The sequence below is a fragment of the Ambystoma mexicanum genome, chromosome 4q (genome assembly GCF_040938575.1).
Source record: "Ambystoma mexicanum isolate Mex_15411 chromosome 4q, UKY_AmexF1_1, whole genome shotgun sequence".
NCBI classification, from domain to species: domain Eukaryota; kingdom Metazoa; phylum Chordata; class Amphibia; order Caudata; family Ambystomatidae; genus Ambystoma; species Ambystoma mexicanum.
The window spans coordinates 319,183,617-319,198,440 of NC_090928.1; positions in this window are offsets into that span (position 1 = coordinate 319,183,617).

Below are 14,824 nucleotides of genomic sequence, written 5' to 3' on the forward strand. Positions count from 1 at the left end.
GCTAAAATCACTGAACCTGCACTGAATCTGCTACTGGGCCACTCACCGATCTCAGTCCTTGGCCCAGCCACTCTTCCCTGCACTGCCTACCTGCACTACGGGACTGTCTCTGTATCCTACAGCCCCTTCTCCTGGCACTTACCTTGCACTTGCCACCAGCTGGCCCTATTATTTATCTTGTATTCTACTAACCATGTACTGCACTTTCCTTGCACTTGCCACCAGCTGGCCCTATTATTTATCTTGTATTCTACTAACCATGTACAGCACTTTTCCCCCTCTGCCCTTCCCCTTGCACTTTTCCCAGACCCCTCTACCCTTGCACTTGCGCGTTCTAATGACACCTGGCCTAGTAGGATCGTTGTCTGTCTCTCCTTGTTCCCCCCCCCTGCCTCGTCGCACCTTGAAACACTTGTGTATAGGCGCGTTACAAATGCCATATCATATCATATCAAAGCTCTTAGGAGAGAACTAATTTTGTCAAAGGAGCGAACTGATGACCTTGCTAGGCAACTATTGCAAAGCCAGGCTGGACAAGCACCCCTACCTGGTTCTGGGGGAAATCCAGCTCCTGTGTCATTAAGTAACCCTGTGCAAATAAACCTACCAGGAAATATTTCATTAGCCCCACCCGAACGCTTTGCCGGAGATCCCAAAAGGTTCGCTGTGTTTATGAACCAATGCCGCTTGCACTTTTTATGCCGACCTGGAGCCTTCCCAAACGATCAAGCCAAGGTAGCCTTTGTATTGTCATATCTCAGCGGCAGTGCAGCTGATTGGTCAATTCCACTAGTTACTCAGGATGACCCAATTCTTCAGGATTTTCAGGGCTTTCAAACTAGCATGGAAAGACTATTTGCCCGGCACTCCCAAGGACAGGCCCTGGATAACGAACTTTTGTCCCTACAACAGGGTAACCAGGACCTTCTATCTTACATCGCAACCTTTAATAAGTTAATAGTGGAAACTGGATGGCCTGAGGTAAAACGAATCATGTTATTTCATCGAGGGCTTCGAGGAAAACTCAAGGATGTCTTGGCTCAAGTCGTGAACCCACCTCAAGACTGCACTGAATATATAGGCTTAATGGTCCAGTTAGATCACAGACTTCAGAACAGAAAGGCTGATCGAGCCAAGTTTGAGAATAGGGTGTTGGTCAAAACCCACGCTAACCCCAAAGGAGCAGATGCTTCAGAACCCATGCAAATCGGAGGGGTTAAAGGACCCTTAACCCAGAAGGAAAGAGAAAGGAGACGGCAAATGCAATTGTGCCTATATTGTGGAACTTCTGGACATTTTCTACGGGATTGCCCTGTAAAACCACCCAAGAAGGTGGTAGGAGCTGCTGATAAAAGCCATATGGAGTCAGACTCGGGAAACAACCATGCCCGAAAAGCGTAGAGGTCCGCTTGCCGAGCTTGAAGAAGGATACTCAGACCTCGCATTTCATCATACCAATTGTCCTCGTAGATCCAGGGCAGCCATCGCGTATGCACGCAGTAAGGGCATACATTGATAGCGGGGCCATAGGAAACTATGTGGACTATGAATTGGCTTCCAGGATGAATCTGCCTCTCTGCCAAAAAACCACCTCAAATGTCATCACCACAGTCGATGGAACTCAAATTGCACTGGGCCTGTAACTCATTCCACCGCGGAGATGACACTATTGGGTCAGGATGGGCATCGAGAGACTATTGTGTTTGATCTAATCAAAGCCCCACAGTTCCAAATAATACTGGGGATACCTTGGTTGGAAACACATAATCCTTGTGTTGATTGGTGAGAGAAGAGAATAACCTTCCCGGATTGTGCACAAACCTGTTTTCCAAAGAAAAATCAGAACACAGGCCTGGCCACAGTAACCACAGCAGTCATGCAACTACCTCCAGAATACCAAGAATTCTTCCAAAAGGAACAGGCAAACACCTTACCTCCTCCCAGATCGTACGTTTGTCAAATCGATCTCATACCCGGTGCACAACCCCCTTGTAGCAGGATATATGCCCTTACGGAACCTGAGAACCTTCACCTACGACAATACTTAGACCAGTACCTTGCCAATGGCTTTATTCGCCCATCCAAGTCCCCTGCATCTTCAGCTTTGTTCTTTGTGCCCAAAAAGGAAGGTGACCTCAGAACGTGCATAGACTACCGCGCATTGAACCAGATAACTGTTAAGAACCGATACCCATTGCCTCTGATCCCTGAACTACTAGACCAAGTGAAGGACACTTGTATATACACTAAATGAGATCTCCGGGGGGCATAACATCTGGTATGTGTAAAAGAGGGTGACGAATGGAAGTCTGCTTTCCGCACTAAGTATGGGTTATTCGAATACCAGGTGATGCCTTTCGGGTTGTGCAATGCACCAGCATCCTTCCAATACTTCATGAACAATGTCCTTCGTGAACTCATTGATGTTTGTGTTGTTGTGTATATCGATGATATTCTAGTATACTCCTCTTCAGAATCTGACCATGTCAAGCACGTCCGAGCAGTCCTTGAGAAATTGCGCCAGCACAAACTATATGCAAAACTGGAAAAATGCATTTTTCATGCCACAGAAGTTGAATTCCTTGGGTTTATCCTGACCCCAAAGGGAGTCCGAATGGACTCACGAAAGGTGGACGCAATCCTTAAGTGGCCATCACCAAGTTCAGTTAAAGGAGTACAAAGCATGCTCGGCTTTGCCAATTTCTACCGCAGATTCACCCCAGATTTTTCACATGTCGTACATCCCATCTCAGCACTCTTGCGAAAAAATAAATGCTTTATGTGGACTGAAGAAGCTGAAAATGCCTTCCAAAAGCTGAAAGCGAAATTCACGTCTGCACCTGTGTTAAAGCACCCACGCCCTGAACTTCCATACATAGTGGAAACTGATGCATCCAGTCTAGTCATGGGAGCTGTCCTGTCTCAAAAGGACCCTGAAACTGGCCAGCTTCACCCAGTAGCATTTTGGTCCAGAAATTTCTCGGCACCCGAGTTAAACTATGCGGTTACCGACAAGGAGTTATTAGCCATTAAATCCGCCTTCAAGGCTTGGCGGCACTATCTTCTCGATGCCAGGCATACCATTACTGTGATCACCAATCACAGGAACTTACAGTATTTAAAAACAGCCATGGCCCAATTGTCACGTCAACTCCGATGGGCGTTGTTCTTTGCCGAGTTCGATTTCGTGATAACCTATCGACCAGGTTGTAAGAATGGTAAAGCAGACGCCTTATCCCGAATAGCGATAGGAGAGGCAGACGTGAACCCAGAACCAGAACCTATAATTTCTGAACAAAGGATTCTTGGCATGACTACTCTACAGACACTAGAGGACATTCAGGTAAAGATCCAGCAACTCTTTAATCCTACAGCCCTGCAGGACTGGGTAAAGAAAGGCCCAGACTACTCTGTCACCAATGATCTGCCTTATTACCAAGGGTGGCTATTTCTGCCACACAAGGAACTACAAGAGCTAGTCATTTCCCGTTATCATGATACCCTAATGGAGGGGCACCCAGGTATTGCAAAAACTGAAGCTAAAATGAAAAGACAATGCTGGTGGCCCACCTGGCGAAAGGATATTAAATCATTTGTAATGGCTTGTGGCATTTGCGCCCAAAGCAAAAGTCAAAAGAAAAAACCAACTGGACTCTTACAACCTTTAGACATTCCGCCTACACCATGGCACACCTTATCGTTAGACTTTATTATCGATCTACCTCCTTGTAATGGGTTTAACACCATTCTAGTTATTGTGGATCTTTTTTCCAAGACGGCCCATTTTATTCCTTTAAAAGGCCTACCTTCAGCCTCAATCCTGGCCAAAGAATTCCTCGAAAACCTTGTTTGCATACATGGATTTCCGTCTGTGTTGGTCTCTGACCGGGGCAGTCAATTCATTTCACATTTCTGGAAGAAATGTTGTCAATTGGTACAAATCGACGTGAGATTATCGACAAGTCAACACCCCCAGACCGATGGTCAAACGGAGAGGACCAACCAGACTCTTGAACAATACCTGCGTTGTATGTTACATCAGACTGAGAGTAATTGGAAGGACATTCTTTGGATCGCCGAATATGCATACAATAATTCAGTACATTCTGGAACTGGACAAATCCCCTTTTATACCCTATATGGGCACAACCCCCGAACCTCAGACCTTGACTCACCCCAACACTTAGAAATGCCTGCAGTGGACCATCTACATGCTACGATTACACAAGCCTTTAAGGAGGCAACTGCACATTTAAAACAGGCGAAGGAGAAATATAAGAAAGATGCTGATCAGCATAGAAGTGATACTCCACAGTACCAGATAGGGGACCAAGTATGGTTGGCCACAAAACACATACCTCTCAAGGGAACGCAGACCTTTAACCCTAGATATTTGGGACCTTACTCTATTAAGGCCATTATCAACCCGGTGGCCGTCAAGTTGGACTTACCTGCTAATATGCAAATTCACCCCGTCTTTCATGTGTCACCTTTGAAGCCAATGCAACCAGGGACAAGACTAACCAAGCCACCAGACCCCATCCTTATAGACGGGGAACCAGAATTTGAAGTTAAGGACATCCTGGACTCCAAGATGGTGAAGTCAAAACTTTTTTATTTAATCGACTGGAAGGGTTACGGACCACAGGAAAGGTCTTGGGAACCTAGTGACCACGTGCATGCACCTCGATTGGTGAAAAGATTCCACCGAAATTTCCCAGACAAACCAAAACCACGGGGAAGAACAACTTTAGGAGGAGCCTTGGGGGGAGTGCTGTCATGAAGCCTACCCCCGGGGAACCAGACCAGTTCCAGCAACCCCAGAAGCAGGCATCAAGTTATTTTGAGCAAGCCCAAAAACCCCTGCTAGGGGCTGTTTGGGTGCTGTCCTGGCGCCTATGGCGCCAGGCTCATATGGAGAGTCAGTCCTGGTGCCATAAGCGCCAGGCTCATAGAGTAGAACTTACCTGATGCAGACCATGCTGCAGAGCTCCAAGCCAAATGAGGCTTGGAAGGGACTATTTTACCTAGGGACTATTTTTTACTTGGGTGGGGCTGGGGAGGAATACTTACTGGGACTACTTTGGAGGCTATTTAAACCACGCCTGAAGAGCAGCACATGCTTCGCCTTATTCTGCATCCAGCAGCGTAACGCTCACCATGTCTGCAAGCCTGCATCCAGTCTTCTGCCACGCCCGCCTCGAGTCTGCAGCTCCTAGAAAAAGGGAGGAACAGAAGGAGAAGAGGTTAGAATAAGAGCAAAACCTTCGATCCTTACCTGAATTCCGGATCCCCCGTTCCTTCGAGCTGGAAGAAAGAAGCATTTTACGTGCGCCGCCTCGCCTGCTGCAGCGCCACGCTGAACTCACCAACCTTCACAGCAGCCTCACGATCCACCGCATCCTTCTGCACATTCCCGCTGCACTCTGGCACCTAAGGGGAAAACAAGAACAGCAAAGGTGAGCCAAGGGAATAAACAGAGGCAATAGTAACTACCCCCATAGACTTACCTGATTACCGCCGGGGGTACTATTCCTCTTCACGGGTCGGCGCAGTCTCCATTGCATCCTCGCCGTACCCCGGCCCCTATGGGGAACAAAGGACAACAAGGTGAGACGAAGGGACAAACAAGGGGAACTCTTCTCACCACAATAGACTTACCTAATTTTACCGCCGGAGGCATTATTCCCCAAACTTCATATTTTCTCTCCACACCTGAATAAGGGAGCAAGCCACAGGTTACATTCTGGCCTTATTTTATTGAACTGTGTAGGATAAGCCAAATCCTTACCTGAAGTTCGTCAGCTACCACGATGAACTCTTCGCTGGGGTCAAGCTGCAAACTGCAAGGAATCGGACAAGAGTGAAAGTCAGACATGTGAACTCTTACGAACTACATACTTTTCGGTGTCAATATTGTTCTGGAACTCACCAATTCCTTCAAGCCAGTGAAGCAACTGGTTATCAACGCGCCCCTGCGCTCAATGCAGGATGGAGAGCTCATCTTTTCAAACCATCAGGTGAGACTATAAGAGGGGACATCAAAGGTGATCTGTGGGGAGAACAGCGGGGGTGGGGGGATTTACGCTCAACCCCACGGGTGGTTAATTCCCTTTCTCCATTTACAGAAGAATATTCCTACGGGCCAAGCAAACGAAGCTAGGTGGGCCAGTCCAGTCCGTCATCTCGCCACTACGTGTCACATTGGTGGAGACCGCAGCTGTCCAGTTCAGATCGACGCCTCTGTGGGAGCCAGGTGAGCGTAACACCTCCACAGTGGTTTCTGTGGAGAGGGCTGCCACCACCCTGATATGGCTACAGGTCTTGAGATCATCCCAACATTTCCAGACCACCTCCTTGGGCCAGACTGCCACCCACTCTGCATCAATCGCAGCCGTGATGTTGTCCTAAATCTTTTGCCTTGTGTTGGTGCCCAGCTGCATAGCTGGGCTGAAGAGGGTATCATGCGCGTCCAGGACCCGATCCACTAGAGTGACAAATTCATTACTGGTGAAGTTGGCAGCCCTTTGCCTCAACAAGAGGGCGCTGCCCTCCCCAGATGACGTGGGTGCGGCAGACATGACCCACCTGAGACAGGTATGGTCTTCCTGGATAGGTGCTGTGGAGCTTCAGTGGTATTGGCAGAGGTGGAAGTCCTGGCAAGTACAGAGCAGGTGGTTGCAGGTCAATAAAGGAGCCCAGGCAAAAGTGGGGCAGCTGGCACACCAAGACAGTGCAGGTTGCAGGCAAGCACTCACCCTCGAGCAGGCAGCAGCACTATAGTAGTGAATGAGGCAAAGCAGGGCCAGAGGAGGCAAATGCAGCAGCAGGAAGGCCTGAAGAATAGTCGTGTGCGTCTTGCATTGACAGCAGCCGATAACAGAGTAAAGGCCCTTAACGCGTACGTTACGCCCTGCATGCAGTGATGCTGCACACCTACACGGCACACCTATGCAGCTCACGGCAATGATGAGGTGATATTAGTCGCACAACATGCATCCATTATTGTGCACAAGAAGGTTATGATCCTGATGAGTTACAATATGTATTTTGTAGTGCTACGAAATCCTTTCCTTCAGGTACCGCATACCCATTTTTCTTTGGGGGGGGAATTGCCTTGGCACGTAGGCGCATACTTTTGTGAACCTTTTGAGGTCTACGGTGTGTCGCGTACAACATTTTTGTGTGTCTTGGTGCCTCTGTGTATCACAAACCACTTATTTTTACTTAACGGAAGCTTTTCTGGAATCGTGTATGCAATTATTTAGTTTGGAGGTGACACTAAGTGTTGCTTACCGCTTTTCCATTTTCCGTAAGCTTTCCGGGTATCGCATATGCATTTTTTGTTTTCTCGAGTGCCACTGCATATCGAGTACCACATTTTGTGTCATTTTGGGGTACATTTAAGCCTTGCTGGAACACACAGCTACATCGTACATCACGTAGACTGTTTCCTTACTCTATTTGCCCAGGACAATAACTTGGTGTGTCTTCCATTCATCCCTTACACCTGTGACATGGGTGGATAGGCCCCAAGACAAAAAGGGGGCATATGGGGTTGGGAGGTGGTGATGAAACATCTGCCCCAGCCCTAGTGGGTCATGGACGTGGTGTGGAGACACCTGCCCCAGCCCCAGGGATTCGGGGATGTGGTGTGGAGACATCTGCTCCAGCCCCAGGGGGACATGGCAGGCTCTAGTCCACAGGTGGCCTGGCACCTGGATGCCAACGTGGTTCCAGCCAGACAGGGGCAGCACCAACACCCTGTGCCACGTGTGGCAGGAAGGGACGCCCTGCACATCAGGAAGAGGCTCAACTCCAACACACGGCACAGGACACTGGCCCTCAGAGGTAGAAGAACTTCACTGATGAAGAGCTCCAGATCCGTATTGACTACATGACAGATCACCACTGTGACATGTGCCTGAATGCAGGGGGCACATACACACACACACAACGTATGGTGCATTGACAGCGTGTCACAAACTAGATTAATGCCTTAGGGGTGGAGGTGCACACAGCAGAACAGGTTGTAAAGTGCTGGATTGATCTCACCCATCGCACCAAGCACAAGCTCAGTGTCAACCTGTTCTCTGCAATGGCAACTGGAGGGGGTTCAGCAGAGGAGGAGCTGCTGACACGGCATCAGGAGGCCACAAGCCGATTCATCCTCCTTGAGCAGGTGCAAGGCATGGGAAGGGTTGGAGAATTATGATGGCACATCAGGTGACTGGCGATCATTGTGCATTCTGTGTTTTGCCAGTCATGCATCGCTCACATCATTTGTGTATTGGCACATCTGCCTGCAGTTGAATGACAGCCCTGGGTAAAGCATGTCATGTGACGTACAGACTCATGTCAAATGGCCATCATAGTGGTAGTAGCCCGTGTGGCATGCATTAGTGGGACATGTCTGTGTTATAGTACACATCCCCCACAGAGTAATCCCACGGTACATGGGCACCATGAGACACCTACATATACTGTTGAGTGCTACATTCTTTCATTACTAGTAAGGTGCATGCAAACAAAGTTTAACTTTCACAGCATGTCATGCAGAGTTGTATGTTCCAATTGTCAACTGCAGCTATGGGTTGCCTTGTCACGATGCAGATCTGAGCGAGTGAAGTTGCATAAGTACCCACACGCCACATCCCCAATGCCTCAATTGCAGTGAAACAGAGAGTGTACACATTGTGACGCCTGCTCCCTCTTACCCTCCCACACTCTGATCCCACTCCATGGGGCTACTCCCCTCCTCCTCTTGTGGGTCAGTGGACCTTGTTTACATCGTCAAATCTGCTTTCCGTCTCTCTGCACTTCACAGATCTTGACTAGAAGGCCCACTTTCAGCTGTACCTACTCATGGGCTTTTACACTTTCCCCACTATCCTGCATGTCCCCATTGTCTCCAGTTCCCTGTCCCAGACCTGATTAGTGTGTCATGTGTTGACCGTGGTGTTGTCTGTGGATATTGATGGCTGGCTATTTCCATGTGATTTCATTCAACATTCCAATGTCACATGTGCATTACTTTTCCCTGGTATGTGTGGCAAATCTCTAGTTGCATGCCCCTCATTGTGTGTTTACGCCACTGTTGAATTTCAGTGTGTCCACTGCTGGCATGAACTTGACGGGTGAGGGGGAGGTTACTTGTCAGAAAAAGCCATGCATCTGTTGCTTAATGAACAAAGTGTGTGAATACACAATGTTTGATCGGTGCGTGTCCTGCCACTTATTGTTCGAGTGCACCTCGATGCATATATGCATTGTTTTCTCTTTGAACATGGCTCAATATGTCTTTCTCTGTACATGTGCAGGTAATGATGCACCAGATCCAGAGGAGGAGGATGAATTAATGGTGCATCAGACCACCAGGGAGAGACGTAGTGTGGTAGGCCGTGAAAACCCACTGGTGCTGTAGACCATCCTCAGTCATGCTGCAAACTCTTCGGACTCTTCATACTCTGCTGGCTTTGATGCTGAACCTGATGCACATACCTCAAAGAGGGTGAGGGTGAGTGCCCCAATGGGGGCCCGTGAGTCATTCACAAGGGCAGTCATTGGTTGTCTCCTCCGTCTGAGATGGTTACTGCTGCAAGGCCACCCTCCCATGATTTGAATTTAGGTCCTGGGGCTGATGTCCAAGGGAGGGTTCCAGACCTGCAGCCAACAACAGGGGCACCACTCTAACGGCCATGGTCTCTTGCATCAGGCGCCATGGGCCCCGCACACGTGGGGGATGTGTGCAGGCTGGGGAGACAGAGTGGGAGCAGCCGATGTTGCATGCCTCCCTTCAACATGGTAATGTGTTGGACAAAATATCTGAGGGGATGGATAAGATGACCAAGTCCATGACACTGCCAACAGCCCGGGTAGAACAACAGCTGCAGTTCATGCAGTCCTAATGCCGCTGCCACCGACTGCGCATGGAAACCAACATTAAGGGCTGACGGGTTGATCTTCAGGCACACAGTGAAGCCCTGAGGCGTGAGATGGTTGCTATGAGGACCACTATCCATGAAGAACTATCAGCCACTAGGACACTGATGGAGATTTGTATGTATTTGTTGTCCATGGCCACATTTTCTACTAGTTTTTACATTCCCTTCATCCATCAAGGACACGTTTTTGTTATATTTTTGATTCCCCAGGCCCGTATGTTGGCCTGTGTTTTTGTTTTGCCCTTTCCAAGGAGTATTTCATTTTTTTTATCCCTTGAGATGTGCAGTTAACCTTTCAAGGAAATGATGAATGCAGTTGTGGACAAGCAGCCATGCACAGTGACGTCAACTGGCATGGTTGCCTTGTGGTCACCAGGATGGCATGTGCAGGGAACATTGTGAGGGTATATTGATGCCTGTATGCTGTATGCATGATTGTGAACTATGGCTGTTGTAATGCTTTGTCCCATGTTGTTGCAGTGCTACAGATTAATGCAGTGACTGCACTCCATGGGAGGTCCAACATGCATCCTTTCACATCTGTAGTCCGCATGCCCTCTGTTAGGCACTGGCCCACCTCTCACTCATTTGGATGCACAGTTCCTGCTGGAGGTGATTATGGAATCACATCAGGCCAGCTCAGCCAGCATGTAAGCATGTGCACTGGTTCGCGTGTTGTGTCAGTGTTCTTGGTAACCTTGGTATTTGCATGCAGTACACATCATAAGGAACGGGGGGTTAAGCTTGTGTCACAGTCAATATCTGTGAAGATGTGTGTCTTTACACATGAATGTTTGTGTATGTGCAGTTACACTTCTATGCAAGTTCATTGTTTTCGTGGATGCTCTTAGATGAGTGACCCCATCATTGGATGGGATTGTGCTACACTAGTCACACTTGTGCATCTGCACTCTATGTATTTTTGTAAAATAACACTTGCCTGAATGACTGTGATGATGTCTCCTTACTGCCACCCTTCCACTCCCCCTGTCCACATGTTTCCTACCATGCCGTGCAGGTGTACTGCCTGTGCACACTATTCTTTGACATGTGCCACTTCCCAATCCTCTCCCTTCTCCACTTACCTGACCTGGTCAGCCATGACACTGTTCAACATGTACCACACATGTTCATTGACATATATCCTCATTCGGCGATGCAGCGCTTCATGACGTATTCTGTAGTGAATCAGTTCTGCCCTTTTGAACGCATTGGGTACACAAGACATGTTTGCCACACTTGATGAATGTCTGGTTTGACAGATATGCGCATGTGTTCACATGACTGATGGCTTCTGTGATACCCAATGAGGTCACTTTGTGTATAGTTTTTGATTCTGTTGGTTATCTGCACAAGGGTGGCTTACAGGTTTTTTATGGTTCTGATACCTTCTTCATGTCATCTGCCACTGTCAGTGAGTGTACATTGTGTGCCCACATTGTTGTCTCATGCATGGGTGACATCATCCACTCCCCACAGATTGTCTTCATCTGTTCTCCCTGTGTGAGTTGCATGTGCACCCTGGAATCCATGCACGCTGACTGGTACAGTCTCAATCAGGGTGTGTGGTGTGTTGGGGATGAGGGAACAGCTGCATGCTGTCCAGAGGTCCATTTGCAGTGTTGTGGTACAGGGGTGTTTGTTGGTTGGTGTAGGTTCTGGGTATATAGTTGGAGTGCCTTCTTTGCAGGGATGTAGCTTACCTGGCTCTCTTTGGGATGTGCTTGCCATGGTGGGTGTTGTCAGTGTTTCTTCAGATGTAGAGCTGATGGTTGACCTTTCACATGTGCCCATTCTTTGCCTGTCTGCCCTTCCCCGTCACCCACTTTCGTCCTTCATGGACCACATGTGTATCTTGTCTCTCTCTGTTCCTTCTGTGCTCTCCAACCTACTAATTCAAGCGGTTTTTATGTCTTCATCTTCCTCACTAGGGTGGATTGTCACCCACTGTGATGTCAGACACATCCTCATCTATGCTCCAGATGGTCTTCTTCTTGCAATGCATTTCATGTCCCTCTATCTCTCTCTCCCACTTCACTGCTCGTCAATTGTCACTCTGTGTCCTGTCTCCCTCTTGCACTCTGCGATCCTTGTACACCGAGTGGTGCATGTCTACTTTGTTGTTCCCTACATGAGTTGTCATGGATCGCCAGTATCTTTAAGTTGTTGCAATGCAGGTCTTTTCAATTTTAAAATGTATTTGCAGGTGGGATGCAGTGGATGCAAGGCAGATGGGTATATTGTGCAGGTATGTGAAGGGCACTCGGGTGTGACTTGTGTTGTGTGGCAGGAAGTCTGGAACTGTGTGGGGTTGCTTTTGTTTTACTTGTTTTGGGGCGTACAGGTCCAGCTTTGTGGTTTCATGTGACACATGATGTTGTTTGGTTGCAGTGTCTATGCATGGTGGGCTGGGTTGCGGGATCCTAGTTGGTGGTGGTTATCACTGTAGGCTCTTAGTTGTTGAGTTGTCATGAGGGTGGCTGGGCCATCTCTTTGTGTGCTGTGAAACATGTTTCAGGTGGTGGTGTGAGTGTTTCCCTGAACTTTACACCTGTGTCTTGGCTGCCACATGGCATCCCGTATTTTGATTTTTTAATAGTAGTTCCTATACACACAGGCAGTCCAATCCTGGTACTTCCCCTTCTGGGGCTGCTGTCCCACGACAAATCCATACACATGACAGCTTTGCTGATCATTGGTGGGATGCAATGTACTCCACAGAAACCAGGCACACATGATTGTCCATTCTTTTTCGCTTGTCCTGGTGACCATGTATCATGCACAGTGCACCTTCACTTATTATGAGGCCTGTAGACAGCTGATGGGTGCATCTCAATGCTCCCTTCAGTTCAATGCACATTTGACCAAATTCAATACATTCCCACTATTGTCTGCTTTCCCCTGCACTTTCCTGTTGCATGCTCCATTTTGTGCGTGTTTGTCCTTGCCAGATGTTTCTCAGTGTTTTCTCCTGTCTGCTTGTGTGTTTCACGCCAGTTGCCTTGGCGAGCTGCCTTCCAGTCTAACAGCTGCCTCTGTGAAGTCCTGCCTTCTGCAAGGTCCTGTCTTTTGTGCAATAGGTGAGATTTCTGGTTCCCATCTTCTTGGGTTTAGCATCATCGATCCACAGATAGTGTTTACTGCATTGTCCCACTGCCAGATTGATGAAGGGATGGCAGACCATGCAATTGGAAATACTACAAAGGTGCTCCTGGGTTTCCATCCTCTAAGTGTTCTCCTTTTGGGGCTACTCTCAGTGTCATGCTGACTGTGGCCAGACGCATGATGATGGGTAAGTGAAACACGATCATTCACTACATGGCCCTCGGGGACCAGGGGGGTGCAGTGTAGCGGTTGTGGGTGGGTAAGGTGTCACTGTGTGTGTTATTCATTTTGCATTGGTGTGAGGTGGGCGGATGTGGCTGCATGTGTGCCAGGACACATGGTGATGGGTAATGGTGAGTTATTGTATGCATTTGTTGCATGTCACTCAGGAGGGTACATGTTGCTGTATATTTCGGTGCATGCATGTGTTGCCGGCTCTCATATTGATTTGTATTTCTCTACAGATGGATATGGCATGGAATGATGGATGCAGGGATTGTGGAGGAAGTAGCAGCTCTATGCATGCACAGGAAAATGCTTAAGTGTGTGTTGGTTTCCAAGCCGACAGAGTAAGTGTTTGGGGTGGACTGCACAGTCCAGATGATGCAGACTCACATGGCATGAGGTAAGATGTGCATTTCTCTTGCAGTGCACTTTTTTATTTTTGTTTCCACATGGCTGCTTTCATGTGACTGAATATTGTGAGCATAGTGGTTGTCAGGGAATGCTTTGGACATTGAACCTGTTTATTGTGGTGTAACACGCATTGTGGGTCCAGGGCTGTCCTCGCTTGAGTTTGCTAGCATCAATTTTGTAATAGGCCTTCCTACTTGTCGTCTCATGTGTGTGGTTTGGTGTCTACATGCATTCGATTTGTTATTGGCCATGTGACGGCGGTCTGCGACTTTGTTGCTTGTGCTGTGTGCTATTGGGTATACTACATGGACACTCTTGTGTGCAGTTGCTATGTCTGTGTGGTTCATTTGTGCACTTCCATGCATATTATGGTCATGAGTCACAGGCTGTTTTCACAGGGGCTGGTATTTTTGTGAAGTATGATTAGACCAGCTATGTGCGTGTACCCTCCCCATGCCATTTGGCCAGCCATGGGCAAGGGTGGTGCCTGTGGGTGCAGCTACTATCCCACCTCATGTCCACTGGTACACCACACTGTGTGGCAATATTGCGCAGGATACATGCATCCATAATGATTCTACAGACTTCTGGCGGTGCATATAGCAACACCCCACAAGAGTGGTCAAGGGAGCAGATCCGTGACTTTAGCACTCTGAATGCCCTGAGTGGCTACATGTGTAGTTTTGTACCTGACCGCAGCTGGTGTTGTGGGGTTCCTGATTGGTGTCATCATGAAGGTAGTTAGCGGGTAGGCACTGTCCCCTGTAAATGTGTACATGGTTGTCATTGTAATTGATGGCATGGTCTATTGTTCAGTGTGTGACGTGCATGCATGTGCATGAGCGCTCATACTCACAAATGAGCCATGCCTTGCCATGTTTTCCAGATACTAGGGCCGGGGGAAGTGGTGACATGCTGGTGGTGATGTTGCTGTCATGTGTGCTGCCAGGGTAATTAGCATAGACTTCCATGGAGATTCCGTTGGCATCACACACTACCTGCACATTGATGGAGTGCCAGTGCTTTCAGTTCCAGTATATGTGGTCTGTCAATCGGGGTGGCCTTAGTGCAACATGTGTGCAGTTCATTGCACCTAGTACACAGGGGAAGCATGCCACTGCATGGATATCCTGCATAAC